The following is a 16,357-nucleotide window of genomic DNA, read 5'->3' as shown; positions in this document are numbered from 1 at the left end:
ACCACTATATAGCCTCCCCTTGCACTGCCGCTAGCAGCAGAAGCAGTTTTTTTGTCTTCTTCCCTGCCTAACGCTCTCCCTACAGAATCAGCAGCAACCTCTCCCTATACTGAGATCGGCAGAAGTAAGATGGCGGTCGGCGTGCACGCCCTTTTATACCCCCTGTGACGCCCACCAAAGCAAGCCAATCACTTGCATGCCCTTCTGAAAGATGGTGGTGACCCCTGCCTATGTCATCACGTTGCCCACAGTGTCCGTGGATCCTGATTGGCTGAAAAAGAGCGCAAAACAAACTTTTGAAACGCGACTTTGGCGCGTAAGTCGCCGACCTCGTGGCCGACCTCATCCTAGGGTCGGGTTTCGTTTCATGAAACCCGACTTTGCCAAAAGTCGGTGACTTTTGAAATTTTTCGACCCGTTTCGCTCAACTCTAGTAATCAATACTGAAATCCAAGTCATTTCATATGATTACTATTTTTTGGAATTATGCTTGATTTTAATAAGATTGATGTGAAAACATACAGTTGCACAAGTTATTTCCCATAATTTACATTTCTAATCCCTTTATTCTTAAAGCTATAGTCAAATTAAACAAAGCAGAACATTATAGCATCTCTAAAGTAAAATAAAGTTCATTTTAAAATGATTACTGCTGTTTCACTAATTGAAAGCAAATTTCCTCTAATTACTGTTCCATTTATATTGTTAATTTAGTGGGCTTGGAGTATTTGCATTCATTATTTATAAATGTGATCAAACTGCATGACATTTTCAATGCTTGAAGTAGTGATGAGTTGCTTTATATATTGAGTTCCATTCATTTGATGCGCTTAGAAAGAACAGACATAAAATAAAAGAATTTATTTGATAGCAAAGTGCATACTTTTGCTTGCCTGTAAATTTTTGGGAATTGATTAGGTATTAGACATGAGCGGATCTCTTGAAATTTGTATTTGCCGATTTTGCCAATTTTTCTCCCAAAATTTGATTTGCTGTGAATAAATTTGTGAAAATTTCAACACTGGAAAGCTTGCAATTGCTTAGAAAATAAATGTGGGGGAGATGACAAAAAGAGAGAGAGAGATAACCCCCGTTAACCATAAAAGCTTACACTTTATGTTATAGAGTGAGGACACTGCTGACCATATGAGCTTACACACTACAGAAAAGCAAGAAGACCCTGTTGATTGTAAGAGCTTTCAAAATATAGGAGAGACTCACCCAGTGATTCTGGAAATGGAAACGATGCTGCTGTACAAAACATAATCCATTGGGAAATGCTAATCTGTGATACCCCAGGTACTGACCACCAATGTGCAATAAATAATAAAAGATGTCACAGCGGCGGAGCATTAAGGAACTTCAGAAAATTCTATTTAAACTTGATCCTCCATGTATTGCTCCACTCTATTATGTACCATAAATTTATGAGAAACTACATTTTCATACAAAAGTACTGAATCTAATGCTTCTAGTTTGTTAACTTGGTCTTATACATTATTTCTGATGGAATCTTGAATTGGTGAAACTTAAAACTTTTGCCCACTACTATCATGTTGATGTGAATTCTCTCATGAACTGCCCACTTTAGGTCCTTCCACAACATGTCTATAATATTAAGGTCAGGAATTTCACTTGGTCATTCCAAAACTTTAACTTTTACTTTAGAATCTTTAACCATTTTTTTGTAGAATGACATGTGTGCTTCGTTTGCTGTTTTGATGCATAACCTATACTGTCTTAAAATTCATTCCATCAATGGCCAAGGTGCAGCAAACCAAAACTAAAACTATACATGTGTAGTTATATAGTTGCATAGGTTGAAAAAAATACCTAGCACCATCAAGTTCAACCTTTCTCCACCAATTATACATTTTGTCACTAAATTGACTATAACCCACAAAGTTATGTGTACTGAGGAAGTCATCTAGCACTTTTTGGTAAGGACAAGGAGGCTGAGGAAAAGCTATAGGAGATGGTTGCCTACGCTACACTACAGAGGGTACAAGCCACACCAAATTCATCCAACTTGTTCATTGCAAATGGGCTGAAAACGAAGAAGAGGAGGAGATGGATAGTTGTCCTCCTGGTGGGGACAGGGAAGTCTTGCCTATTGGAAGTCTGGCACACATGGCTGACTTTATGTCCCACTGCCTTTTCTGTGATCCTCGTGTTATATGCATTTTGACCAACACAGAACTTCTGGTTGTTCACCCTTCTCAACCCAGATTGCAAGGAGAACTTTCCATCTCTTCTTCCTGGGGCGGAGAGAGCTACTACAAATATGCAAAACCAGAAGGCCCAAAAGATTAAAAAAAAATAGAAAAATTCCTATCTGTCAATGCTGGCGGCAAAGGTCAGAGTTCTTTGGACATCCAAGGAGCAGAGATGAGCAAGACACACACCAGCTCCAACAGAGGCAGGAGAAGACAATCAAAGTTATGGGATGGTTTCATTAGGCCCTCTCAGTGCACAGGATGGAAAAGTTTTGGGAGATGGTGAAGGAGTAGCTAGTCCAACGTACCAGCATCCTCTATGATTCCTCTGTGCCATACAACTATTAGGTATCCAAGCTGGACATGTGTCACACCCCTCAAAAAAGGTAAAAAAATGTTTTCTGAGACCTTACACTATGTGTCTTCCAGGAGGTATTGTAGTCTCTCCTTCTAGGTTTTCTGGAGAACATTTGTATTATCCAGAAGCGTATTGGGAGAATGACATATGGTCTGATGAAACCAAAGTAGAACTGTTAGGTAGAAAGAAAACTCGTCATGTTTGGAGGAGACAGAAAGCTGAGTTGCATGCAAAGAACACCATACCTACTGTGAAGCATGGGGGTGGCAACATCATGTTTGGGGCGGTTTCTCTGCAAAGGGACCAGGACGACTGATCCATGTACATGATAGAATGAATGGGACCATGTGTCATGAGATTTTGAGGGCAAACTGTTGTGATTGAGTCACCGTAGGAGGCAAAAATAGAAATGCTAGCTAAGTCCAGAAAACCAGAGAAGTTGGCAGCTATCGGATTGCAGACCCCTGCACCTATCAACACAACTAGCAGTAGCCGTGGGGGGCTCCTACGATGCCCTAGGCCCCTCGATCACAGCCGGAGGACTACATAGCCTAAAGACAGAAAGGGAAATCTAAACTGCCCCAGAGCAGACCCCAAAGAAAAAGGCAGCCCCCCCACATATAATGACGGTGAAGCAAGAAGAAAGAACAAAACAAAGACAGAAAGATAGACTGAGCAAAGATGGGGCCCACGCTAGCTTAGATAGGAAAGGACAGGAAGGCTGCTGTCTGCAATCCGTGAAAAAACCCTATGAAAATAAGAGCCAACAAACTGACAGTAAAAAAGGCCCTGAAGATGCTAGGCTTCAAAAAAGCTATGTCAGTACTCAGGAATATTCTGAAGACAGCAACAGGCCAAAGGAGATTCAGCTCACCTCAGTAGTGAAGGGGAAAATGAACTCACAACAGCAAACCTCCTTCCATCAGCATGGGCATTGAAGATGAAACATGGATGGGTCTTTCAGCATGATAAGGATCCCAAGCACACCGCCAGGGTAATGAAGGAGTGGCTTCGTAAGAAACATATGAAGGTCCTGGCGTGGCCTAGCCTGTTGTGAGTTCATTCTCTGGTTCACCAGTTGTGAGTTCTCCTTCCAGACTCCCTCTGGTGGTAACAGGAGGTAGTGAGGCTGATTTGATCGGTGGAGATCTGCCACCTGAGAATGAGGATGACGATTGGACCTTAGGAGTCTCAGATTGGATTTAAGACAGCCGACGCCCTATTCAGTTGCTTGTGATTCCTTCTGGCTTGTCAGCTCTTGGTTTTCAGCTCTATTCCAGTCATCTAAAGCTAAGTTTTTCTGCTAATGTTCACACTTGATTTTGTTGGTCTATTCAGTTTTTTTGTGTGGTCAGCCAGCCACTGCTGGGGGCTGTGCTGAATTTCCACTCTTATTTATCAGTATTTTGCCAATTTGCTTTTTGTCCCTTACTAGTTTGGTCTCTTTTTGCTCTGTCTCAGAATATTTCAGAGTGCTGATATAGTGGGAGAAGTCTAGTGACTTCAGGGTTAATTTTGCTATCAGAAGTGTTGTACATTATTTTTGTAGGGTTTTTTGCAGGTTGCAGTGACTTGCCTTTCCTTTCCTGTCTAGTTAGTTTGGGCCCCATCATTTGCTCAGCCTATTTTCCTGCCTGTGTTTGTGCCTTCATCTTGTTTCACCGTCAATACATGTGTGGGGGCTATCTATTCCTTTGGGGTCTGCTCTGGGGCAGTTAGTTTTCCCCTTTTCATGCTTCAGGCTTATTTAGTCCTCCGGCTGTGACGAAGCATCTAGGAACATCATAGGTACGCTCTACGGCTGCTGCTAGTTGTGTGGTAGGATCAGGGATCTGCAATCTGCATAGTTACCAACCTCTCTGGTTTTCTGTGACTTAGCTTGTTTTGCTTTTTTCTCCACGGTGACCCATTCATAACACTAGCCAGTCTCAAGATCTCAACTCCATAGAAAACCTTTGGAGGGATTTGAAAGTCCGTGTTGCCCAGTGACGGGCCTAAAACATCACTGCTCTAGAGGAGATGAGCATAGTTACCAACCTCTCTGGTTTTCTGTGACTTAGCTTGCTTAGCTTTTTTCTCCTTGGTGACCCATTCATAACAGAATCTCCAGCCATACCGCAGATCCTAGGGTACTCAAATGCAGGAAAAAGTTGTTAAAAAAAAAAGTGTCAGAATTATTTTTTTTATATTTTTTCTCTGGGGCCATAGGAGGATTTTTTTTTCTTTTTCCTAATGGAGATTAAGCAATTGTCTGATCGTGTGGAGCAGCTGGCTGCTGAAGTGCAGGGAATTTCCACCTACTTCATTCTGTCACATGCTGCTGAACCTAAGATCTCTACTCCTGATGTGTTTTCTGGGGATCGGTCTAAATTTATGAATTTTAAGAATAATTGTAAATTATTTCAGGCCTTGAAGCCTAAATCATCGGGGAGCTCTGTGCAGCAGGTTAAAATTGTCATCTCCTTGCTGCGCGGCGATCCCCAGGATTGGGCTTTTTCTCTGACACCTGAAAATCCTATTCTTACTAATGTGGATGCATTTTTTCAAGCCTTGGGGTTGTTTTATGATGAACCTAATGCTGTTTATCAAGCTGAAAGAACCCTGTTGGCATTAAACCAGGGTCAGGATTCTGCAGTTATACTGTCAAAAATTCCGAAAGTGGGCGGTCCTTACTACATGGAATGATAGTGCATTGGCAGCTCTCTTTCGGAAGGGTTTATCAGAGACCGTAAAAGATGTTATGGTGGGATTTCCTGTTCCCTCTGGTCTGGCTATATCATTAGCCATTCAAGTTGATCGGCGTTTACGTGAATGTGAAACTACACGGGAGGCGCTGCCACCTTTTGAACAAATGTCTAAACCTATGCAATGTGATGGGGTTTTGTCTAGGGCACAACGTCAGGAGTTTAGAAGGCGTGATAAGCTGTGTTTTTTCTGTGGAGACGTCTCTCATGCTATTTCTGTCTGCCCAAAATGAGAGAAACATTTTGCACACACATTTGCTGTGGGCAGTATACAAGCTAAGTTTCTTTTGGCAATTACTCTGATCTGCTCCTTATCCATGTTTTCCACGAAGGCTTTTGTGGATTCAGGAGCAGCGTTGAATCTGATGGATTTGGACTTTGCTAAACATTGTGGTTTTTCCATGATGCCTCTGCGGACACCTATTCCTTTGAGGCGTATTGATGCTACTCCTTTGGCGGAGAATAAACCTCAGTTTTGGACCCAGGTGACAATACGAGTTGCCCCAGACCACCAAGAAAATTGTAAATTTTTGGTGCTGCATAATTTGCATGATACTATTGTTCTGGGTTTTCCTTGGTTGCAAACTCATAATCCAGTTTTGGATTGGAAATCTGGGTCTGTGGTGAGTTGGGGTTGTCAGTGTGTTCTTATGGACGCTCCTGTTTTCTCCACCTCTCCTCAGTCTCATGATATTCCTGATTATCTAGCCGATTTTTCTGATGTATTTAGTGAGAGCAAGTCTGCGTCTTTGCCTCCTCATAGGAGTTATGACTGTGCAATTGAGTTGATGCCTGGGTGTAAATTTCCCAAGGGTCGGCTTTTCAAATTATCAGTACCTGAACATGATGCTATGTGATCCTATATTAAGGAGACATTGGAGAACGGTTCATATTAGACCATTCTCGTCACCTTTAGGTGCTGGGTTTTTTTTTTTGTGGCCAAGAAAGATGGTTCATTAAGACCATGTATTGATTATCGTTCCCTTAACAAGATGACGGTTAAATATCAGTACCTGTTACCTCTGATGTCTGATTTATTCTCCAGAGTTAAGAGTGCCTGCTGGTTTACTAAGCTTGATCTCAGGGGGGCGTATAATCTTATTCGCATCAAGCACGGGGATGAATGGAAGACGGCGTTTAATACTCCGGAGGGACATTTTGAGTACCTGGTGATGCCTTTTGGGCTCACTAATGCCCCTTCTGTCTTCCAGTCCTCTATGAATGATAGTTGATCATCTATCTGGATAATATTTTGATCTTTTCTAGTGATTGGGATTCTCATGTGGAACACGTCCGGACTGTGTTCCGGATTTTGAGGGAGAATTCCCTGTTTGTTAAGGGATCGAAATGCCTCTTTGGTGTACAGAGGATTTCATTTTTGGGATTTATCTTATCTCCATCGACTATTGAAATTGACCCGGCCAAGGTACAGGCCATTTATGATTGGGTTCAGCCTACTTCTTTGAAGGCCCTCCAGAAGTTTTGGGGTTTTGCTAATTTCTATCGTAAATTTATAGGTAATTTTTCTGGTATTGTTAAACCACTGATTGATCTGACCAAGAAGGGCGCTGATGTGCTGAATTGGTCTCCTGAGGCTATCTCAGCATTTTAGGAGCTTAAGCAGAGATTTACTTCAGCTCCAGTTTTACGGCAACCTGATGTCTCACTTCCATTTCAGGTGGAGGTAGATGCTTCTGAGATTGGTGCAGGAGCTGTTTTGTCCAAAAAGACCCTGTGACTTCTAAGATGAATCCCTGTGCCTTCTTTTCTCGAAAGTTCTCCCCATCTGAACGCAACTATGATGTGGGGAATCGGGAATTGTTGGCCATGAAGTGGGCATTTGAGGAGTAGAGACATTAGTTGGAGGGAGCTAGACATCAAGTTGTGGTCCTCACTGATCACAAGAATTTGATTTATCTGGAGTCAGCCAAACGCTTGAATCCTAGACAGGCTAGATGGGCCTTGTTTTTCACGCGTTTTAATTTTGTGGTCTCTTTTCTTCAGGGCACTAAGAATGTTAAGGCAGACGCCCTTTCTAGGAGTTTCTTTGCCGATTCTCTTAGTGTGACCAAGACTACTACCATCCTAGGTGAGGGGGTAGTTCTTTCTGCCATTTCGTCCGATTTGAGACGCGCCCTGGAAGAATTTCAGGAGGATAAACCTGAGCGTTGCCCTATGGGAAAATTGTATGTTCCTGACCAGTGGAAAAAGAGAGTGATGTCTGAAATTCATTGCTCCGCATTGGCTGGTCATCCAGGTATTTTTGGTACCAGAGATTTGGTGACTCGGTCCTTTTGGTGGCCTGCCTTATCTTGTGATGTCAGGAATTTTGTACAGTCCTGTGGGACTTGTTCTCGGTCTAAACCCTTTTCTCATTCTAGTGGGTTGCTGATGCCCTTGCCGGTGCCCAAGAGGCCATGGACCCATATCTCAATGGATTTTATTTCTGATCTTCCTGTCTCTCAGAGAATGACTGTTATCTGGGTGATATGTGATAGATTTTCGAAGATGGTCCATCTTGTACCACTTCCCAAGTTGCCATCTTCCGCTGAGTTGGTGCCCTTGTTTTTACAACAGGTGATTCGGTTACATGGGATTCCTGAGAACATTACGTCCGACAGAGGAGTCCAGTTTGTTTCCAGATTCTGGAAAGCCTTTTGTTCCGATCTGGGAATTCAGTTATCCTTCTCCTCCGCGTTTCATCCCCAGACCAATGGACAGACTGAGAGAACAAACCAGACCTTGGAGTCTTATTTGAGATGTTTTATATCTGCTGATCAGGATGATTGGGTCTCATTTTTGCCCTTGGCCGAATTCGCACTGAACAATAGAGCTAGTTCTGCCACTTTGATGTCACCCTTTTTCTGTAATTTTGGGTTTCATCCTTGATTCTCTTCAGGGCAAGTGGAATCTTTGCCCTGCCCAGGTGTGGACACTGTGGTTAAGAGAATGCAGCATATATGGGACCAAGTGGTGGATAAGTTGTCACTCTCTCAGGAAAATGCCCAGCGATTTTCCAACCGGCATAGGACCATTGGTCCCCGGTTTAAAGTGGGTGATATGGTTTGGTTGTCGTCTAAGAATATTCCTATGAAGGTTGCATCTCCTAAATTGAAGCCAAGATTTATTGGTCCTTATAAGATTTTGGAAATTCTTAATCCTGTTTCGTTTCGATTGGCTCTTCCAGTTACGTTCAAGATCCATAACGTATTTCACAAATCTCTGTTGAAGAGGTTTGTTGAGCCAGTGGTTCCTATGGCAGAACCTCCTGACCCTGTGTTGGTTGAAGGCAATGTGGAATATGAGGTAGAGAAAATATTGGATTCTCGTTTGGTTAGACGGAGACTCCAGTATTTGGTCAAATGGAAGGGTTATGGTCAGGAGGATAATTCTTGGGTCTCTGCCTCCGATATTCATGCCAATAGTTTGGTTTGTGCTTTTCACCAAATGCATCCTGATCAGCCTGGTGGCGTGGATGAGGGTTTGGTGACCCCTCCTCAAGGGGGTGTACTGTTGTGAGTTGATTCTCTTGTTCACCAGTTGTGAGTTCTCCTTCCAGACTCCCTCTGGTGGTAACAGGAGGTAGTGAGGCTGATTTGATCAGTGGAGATCTGCCACCTGAGAATGAGGATGACGATTGGACCTCAGGAGTTTCAGATTGGATTTAAGACAGCCGACGCCCTATTCAGTTGCTGGTGATTCCTTCTGGCTTGTCAGCTCTTGGTTTTCAGCTCTGTTCCAGTCATCTAAAGCTACGTTTTTCTGCTAATGTTCAGACTTGATTTTGTTGGTCTATTCTGTTTTTTGTGTGATCAGCCTGCCCCGGCTGGGGGCTGTGCTGAATTTCCACTCTTATTTATCAGTATTTTGCCAATTTTCTTTTTGTCCCTTACTAGTTTGGTCTCTTTTTGCTCTGTCTCAGAATATTTCAGAGTGCTGATATAGTGGGAGAAGTCTAGTGACTTCAGGGTTAATTTTGCTATCAGAAGTGTTGGACATTATTTTTGTATGTTTTTTTGTAGGTTGCAGACAGTGCCTTTCCTTTCCTGTCTAGCTAGTTTGGGCCCCATCATTTGCTCAGCCTATTTTCCTGCCTGTGTTTGTGCCTTCATCTTGTTTCACCGTCAATACATGTGTGGGGGCTATCTATTCCTTTGAGGTCTGCTCTGGGGCAGTTAGTTTTCCCCTTTTCATGCTTCAGGCTTATTTAGTCCTCCGGCTGTGACGAAGCATCTAGGAACATCATAGGTACGCTCTACGGCTGCTGCTAGTTGTGTGGTAGGATCAGGGATCTGCAATCTGCATAGTTACCAACCTCTCTGGTTTTCTGTGACTTAGCTTGTTTTGCTTTTTTCTCCACGGTGACCCATTCATAACACTAGCCAGTCTCAAGATCTCAACTCCATAGAAAACCTTTGGAGGGATTTGAAAGTCCGTGTTGCCCAGTGACGGGCCTAAAACATCACTGCTCTAGAGGAAATGAGCATGGAGGAATAGGCCAACATACCTTCAACAGTGTGTGCCAACCTTGTGAAGACTTGCAGAAAACGTTTGACCTCTGTCATTGCCAACAAGGATATATAACAAAATATTGAGATTAAGTTTTGTTAATGACCAAATACTTATTTTCCACCATAATTTGCAAAGTATATCTTGCCACATATAAAAAGCGGACATGTTGTTTTGCTGCTGCCATTTACAACACTTTAAAAGCGCAACAATGCCGCTCCTGCAAGTTGTCATAGTTAGATAGGATCCTGTCCTGTGTGAAACCAACGTTCCAGCATCTAACTAGTTTTGGCTTATACTGTGTTGCAGGCAGGACTTGAGGTCCCATTTACTAATCAAAATCGTTAGGACTAATATTGGGGTACAGCCAGGGGTGAACTTGGCCTCTCTGCTGCCTGAGGTGAACTGCAAAATGTCACCTCCCGTAGTAAAATCAGTACAAATAAATCTGGTTTACTCTTTACCAGCCTTACCTGAAGCACATATAAAATACATACACTTTTAAATAGGAATATATTTGAAACATCGATCTTTACACTTCTTCAGGGACTCAATGCCGCCTGAGGCAAAGTGATCAACTTGCTTCATTATAGGTGTGCCCCTGGCCGGGAAACAGTGCTTACAGTAGTGCTTCTTCCCTGGCGGCCGTACGTGTGGTACTGATGCGCCACACGTATTACACACACGGGCACGGATATCTCCGGTACTGTTTTTTCCAGTACCGGAAATATCAGGATGTGAGAAACCAGCCTAAAGCCACATTCACACATTCAGTATTTGGTCAGTGTTTTACCTCAGTAATGTATTTGTAAGCCAAATCGGGAGTGGGTCCAGAAGTGGTGACGTGTTTCTATTATAAAAAAGTAATGAAACAGCGCTAAAAAAGTTTACAATCAGATAGCCCTATCCAAGGGGAAGATTAATCTTCCCCTTGGTTGGGGCTATTTGATTGTAAACTTTTTTATCGCGATGTTTCATTACTTTTTTATTTTTTAGGTGCACTACCAACAGGAAACGACACAGAACCTGTTCAAACACCTGCAGCTTGTCACGCCGCCTCCGCTCCCGCGCCACAGCCCCTCGCCGTCCGACAGCCACGGCGGTCCCTTCTGACCGGTCCGCGGCCGAGAGTGTCTCTGCATGCAATGCGCCTCCCTCCTGTCACTTGTGCTCCGGCAATGCCCTGACCCGGAAGCACCGACGGACCAATGGCAGACCAGACAGGGGCATATCATGCCATTCCCCTTTATGGGAGGCGCCTGATCGTTGTGTTTGCTAGCAAACTAGGCCCTGCTTCCTCGTATACTCTCTGCAGCCTCGCAGTCCTGTCTTCCGTGATTCCTGCAGCAGTCTCACAGTCCTGTCTTCCGTGGTTACTGCAGCAGTCCCACAGTCCTGTATTCCGTGGGTCCTGCTATCCATGCTCCAGTCCTTCAGTCCTACTCCAGTCCTGCCTCCCGTGTTCCTGCTCCGTCCTGCTATCTATGCTCCAGTCCTACAGTCCTACTCCAGTCCTGCCTCCCGTGTTCCTGCTCCATCCTGCTATCTATGCTCCAGTCCTACTCCAGTCCTGTCACCCGTGTTCCTGCTCCGTCCTGCTGTCTATGCTCCAGTCCTACAGTCCTACTCTGGTCCTGTCTCTAGTGATCGTGCTTTGTCCTGCTGTCTATACTCCAGTCCCGCAGTCCTACTCCGGTCCTGTCTCCAGTGATCCCGCTTCATCCTGCTATCCCTGGTCCGGCCCTGCAATCCTACTCTGGTCCTACCGCCTACAGTCTTGTGCTCCTACTCCAGTCCGTTCTGAGCCGCCCCTCTCGGTACCGACTATCGTGGTACCCAAACCCCTGGGCCTGCTCCTAACGATCCCTGTGTAGGGGTCGGCTCCACCTGGCAGCTCGCCTGGAGCCCCTTGGTGCCACGGTCTAGAGGGTCCACTCCTGGAGATTTTCCTCACCTGACCAGCCGTGGTAACACAGCTTTTAAGCTTACCCTCCCCCCCTAATTCATTACAACTATAAATAAATCCTTTTGAGCCTAAAGCACCTGTGTATATTTACTCTTTTTTGGTGTTACTATTATACTTTTCCTATGATTTTTCCTCTCCTGGTTTTGTCTTACAAATACTGAGGTAGCATACTGAACATGTGAACGTGGCCTGATACCGTGTTTCTGTTACTTCTGACTTCCCGCAGACAGCAGTTGCAGTCACAAGATGGCACCGAAAAAAGGTGAAGACGGCAGCAGGAAGTATAGGACAAGGGCAGGGACCTTAGGTTACAAGCACCACTTCTGGGCAACTTCCCCAAAAAAAACACAAAGTGGTGCTTAGAGAGCAGAATCCCAGCATTAAATCTACACCAAAAATACATACACTGGGAAACCTAAAAAATACAGCAATGACTCAATAATCAGAGCAGATTGTTACCAACAAAAAATATGTATATTAAAGACGAAATGTGAAAAAATAAATTGTTCCTGCATTTAGGACCATGGCAAAGGGGGCAGACAACATGGATATATCGGCAGTGCAAAGGGTGTATGATTTGGGGCTATTTTGCTGACACAAATTACTTGTGAATAAAACTGGTGATAAATCTTATAAATTAGTGCTTAGTAATGGTGTAACAAATGACTCCTGCTTTGTCCCGCCTTCGCACCTTCCAGGGAGTAAACATTGCCCATGTGTACATAGCTAGTGCTGCCACTAGGAATTTCAGGGCAGTATAATTTTGGGGACCCCCTTGAGACTCCGCTCAGGCTCCACCCCAGCCCTGCCTCAACCCCTCAAACTGTCCACAGTCCCATCGCCCTCTCTTGGAAAAACTGCACAACTCACCAATCACACATTAACAGTTCCCATCACCAGATCACACATATAGCCAGCAACTTTTGTTTTAGCCAAAAGATTTTTTTAAGCCGCCACCACAAAAAGGTAGACTCTTTTGGCCGGGCCCTACTCTACTCTAACCTATCAAACATTTGTTAAAATATCCAATACAATTTAGGTATATTTTTATTTATTTTTCAATTTTTAAAATGATCAATAATATAACATATAGGGGACAAATACCACTGCACCATGACCAAACCATATATTACCACCACATAGTGACCTATAATACCACATACAAAGGAATATATACCACCACACAAAGTCCCAACAACATATTACCACCACATAGAGACCTATAATACCACATACAAGGATCAAATACCACCACACCATGTCCAGACACCATATTGCCACCACAGTGACTGAATAATAGCACATGCAAGAAACAAATACCACCACACCATGACCAGACCACATATTACCACAACATAGTGACAAAATAATACCACACCATGACCAGACACCATATTACCACCACAGTGACCGAATAATACCACATACAAGGAAGAAATACCACCACACCATGTCCAGACAATATATTATCACCACAGTGATCGAATAATACCACATACAAGGAACAAATACCATCACACCATGACCAGACCACTTAATACCACCACATGGTGACCAAATAGTAGTAAATACAATGAACAAATATGGCTACACCATGGCAGGACAACATATTACCACCACATAGTGACTGAATACAATACTGATCATTAGTGAAAAAAACACAATATTAATATCACCTTAAGCGCCATTGTACACAGGAGATCTGTACTTAGTATGCAGTTTCAGTGTACAGGAAATACAGTGATCACCGGTGACATTTTACACAGGAGCTCTGTATATAGTGTCAGTGTACAGATAATACAGTGATCACCGGTGACATTATACACCGGACCACTGTGTATAGTATGCAGTGTATAGTGTCAGTGTACAAGTAACACACTAACTCACCAGTGACGTTTCTAGGTGAAGTCCTTCATCTTTGCTTTTCATCTTTCATCCAGCACAGACTGCCATCACTTCTTCCAGCCAGGGCTCATCTCTGCAGGAAATAACACAGTTATCTAGAGCATCACTTCCAGAACACATTACTTAATTTTATCCCAAATTCTAAACTACACCAGATGAAGAAAAAAAGCGACAGTGTCGCTCTGCACATTAACAGGACCACCTCCCCCATTTAAAACAGTATCCACAAAAAGTAAAATAAATACATGTCTGCAGTAATAATATCCCTTAATTAGCAAATAAAGCAGGAATAGAACAACCCACAAAATAGATTATCTGTGTAGCAAGGTGGATATTAAAACTTAACCTTTATTAGGTAAAATTGTAAAAAGCCAAATTAGTCAAACAACAAAAACAAAGGGGTACCACAGTGAAGGAAGTGCCCTATAACCAACGAACAGAAAAAGCGGGGGTTGTTAAAAATGTACTGCTGGACTACTGGCCTCTCAGAACCTCAATATTAATCTGACCTGATAGCAAAATGACTATAGTTGCCCATAGGATATGTCATCCACTTGCCCAAGTAAGTCACAATAATATGTATGTGTATAACATCCTTTTCTTATAAGCACCACTTAGTTGTACCATATAAATGCGATTATGTATATACTGTTCATTCTATGGGCAAGTATAGTCATTTTGCTATCAAAAGTGAAATACTCGGGCTCGCTGTAATCGTTACGAGTAGCTCCTAATACTCGGGTACTCGTAACGAGTAGAGAGTCCAATGTAAGTCTATGGGAAATGCGAGTAAATGGGCAGAGAATGTGTGTGGCCGGAGACTATGTGTGCGTGGAGAATGTGTGTGGAGAATGTGTGCGGGGCTGTGTGTGTGCGGGGCTGTGTCGGGCTCTGCGGGCTCTGCCGGACCTGTGCGGGCATGTGCTGGGCTGCGTGGGCCTGTGCTGGGCTGTGTGGGTCCTGTGCCAGGCTGTGTGCGGGCTCTGTGCGGGGCCTGTGCGGGCTGTACCAGTCATTTGCGGGTTATGCGGCCTATGCGGGCATCGTCCGATGAGACTACTTGTCCCATCCGGCTATGCCCGCTACAGTGACTGCATTAGCGGATGATGGGAAAGTAGTATTCCCATCATCCGGCTAATGTGGTGAATGCAAAAGAAAAGGCATACAGAGCATACAACATATAACATACAGTACATACACATAACACACAACACATAACATAGAGTACATACTCACCGCACACACCTAATTCCCCGAAGCAATCGATCACCTTTAAAAAAATGAAAATAATAAAGCAACCTATACTCACCTTTCTGCCATAATCCCATTAATAACAAGTGTCCCACGTCGATCTCCCATGGAAAACAGCCGCATCAGCTGATGCGACCACTCTCCAGGGGCTCCAGCGATACAGTAACGCTGCGTGGCCAGCCAATCACAGTAATGCCACAACATTTGGCAGCGGCTTTACTGTGATTGGCTAACACATGCTGGGCAGGAGATCCGAATATTGCGAGGCGAGTAGTGAAATTTACTCGCTAGGATTCGAGTACCGCGAGTACCGCATTACTCGCCGAGTACCGAATCCTTACTCTCTCATCCCTACATATAACATGAGTGTGAAAATGCAAAGTCATGATGGAAGGGGTAATAGGCTTGGTGTTCGACGTGTACGTGGGTTAGGTGATAATGTTCCTGAAAACTCTAATGAAAAAACAGTGTCTCGTCATATCCAAAGACCACTGACCACATCCGTTACTGTGCGGCCTACTCTACTCCCTTTTTTTGTCAGCTGCACAGTGGTACACCTTGTACATGAGGGCCAGAAAGAGCAAGTGCTCCGGTGGATATCGAATGCTGCATAAAGTGGCCTCTCCTCCTCTTCCTTCACATTAAAATTAGAGATGAGCGACTTTGCCTTTTTTCGGGTCGAGTCGGGTTTCATGAAACCCGACTTTCTCAAAAGTCGGGTCAAACTAAATCGGCCGATTATCGTGAAAAGTAGAATTGAGCGAAACGGGTCAGTCATATTCAAAAGTCGCCGACTTTCGCTGAAGTTGGGTTTCATGAAACGAAACCCGACCATAGCGTGTGGTCGGCCACGACGTCGGCGACCAGAGCGCCAAAGTTGCGTTTCAAAAGATGCTTCCAGCTCCCTTTTTCAGCCAATGATGGAGGACGCACACTGTGGGCAACGTGATGACATAGGCATCAGTCACCACCATCTTTGAGAAGGGCATGCAAGTGATTGGTTGGTTTTGGGTGGCATCACAGGGGCTATAAAAGGGCGTGAACGCTGACCGCCATCTTACTTATGGCGATCTTAGCATAGGGAGAGCTGCTGCTGATTCTGTAGGGAGAGCGTTAGGCAGGGAAGAAGAACCAAAAAACTGCTTCTGCTGTTAGCGATTTCCACTTACAACACAACACTTTGTGTGCAGTGACAGGGGAGGCTCTATTTTTGTGCATCAGCTCTGTTGGTTATTAGGCTGCCTTATAAGGCTCCCTGATAGCTTCATTGCTGTTTGCACACTGATGTGCAAACTGCTTTTTTAAAAGCAAAAATACTTTTCTTCCTCTTTTCTGCACAGTTACCAAGGATTCATTTTTCCACCCTTTTGTGTGTGCACTGTGCAGCAGTCCTGCTTGTTAGGCTGCC

Source organism: Dendrobates tinctorius, unplaced genomic scaffold (assembly GCF_039654945.1).
Source record: "Dendrobates tinctorius isolate UK_male_01 unplaced genomic scaffold, ASM3965494v1 ptg000035l, whole genome shotgun sequence".
NCBI classification, from domain to species: domain Eukaryota; kingdom Metazoa; phylum Chordata; class Amphibia; order Anura; family Dendrobatidae; genus Dendrobates; species Dendrobates tinctorius.
Note: the sequence above shows the minus strand (reverse complement) of the source record.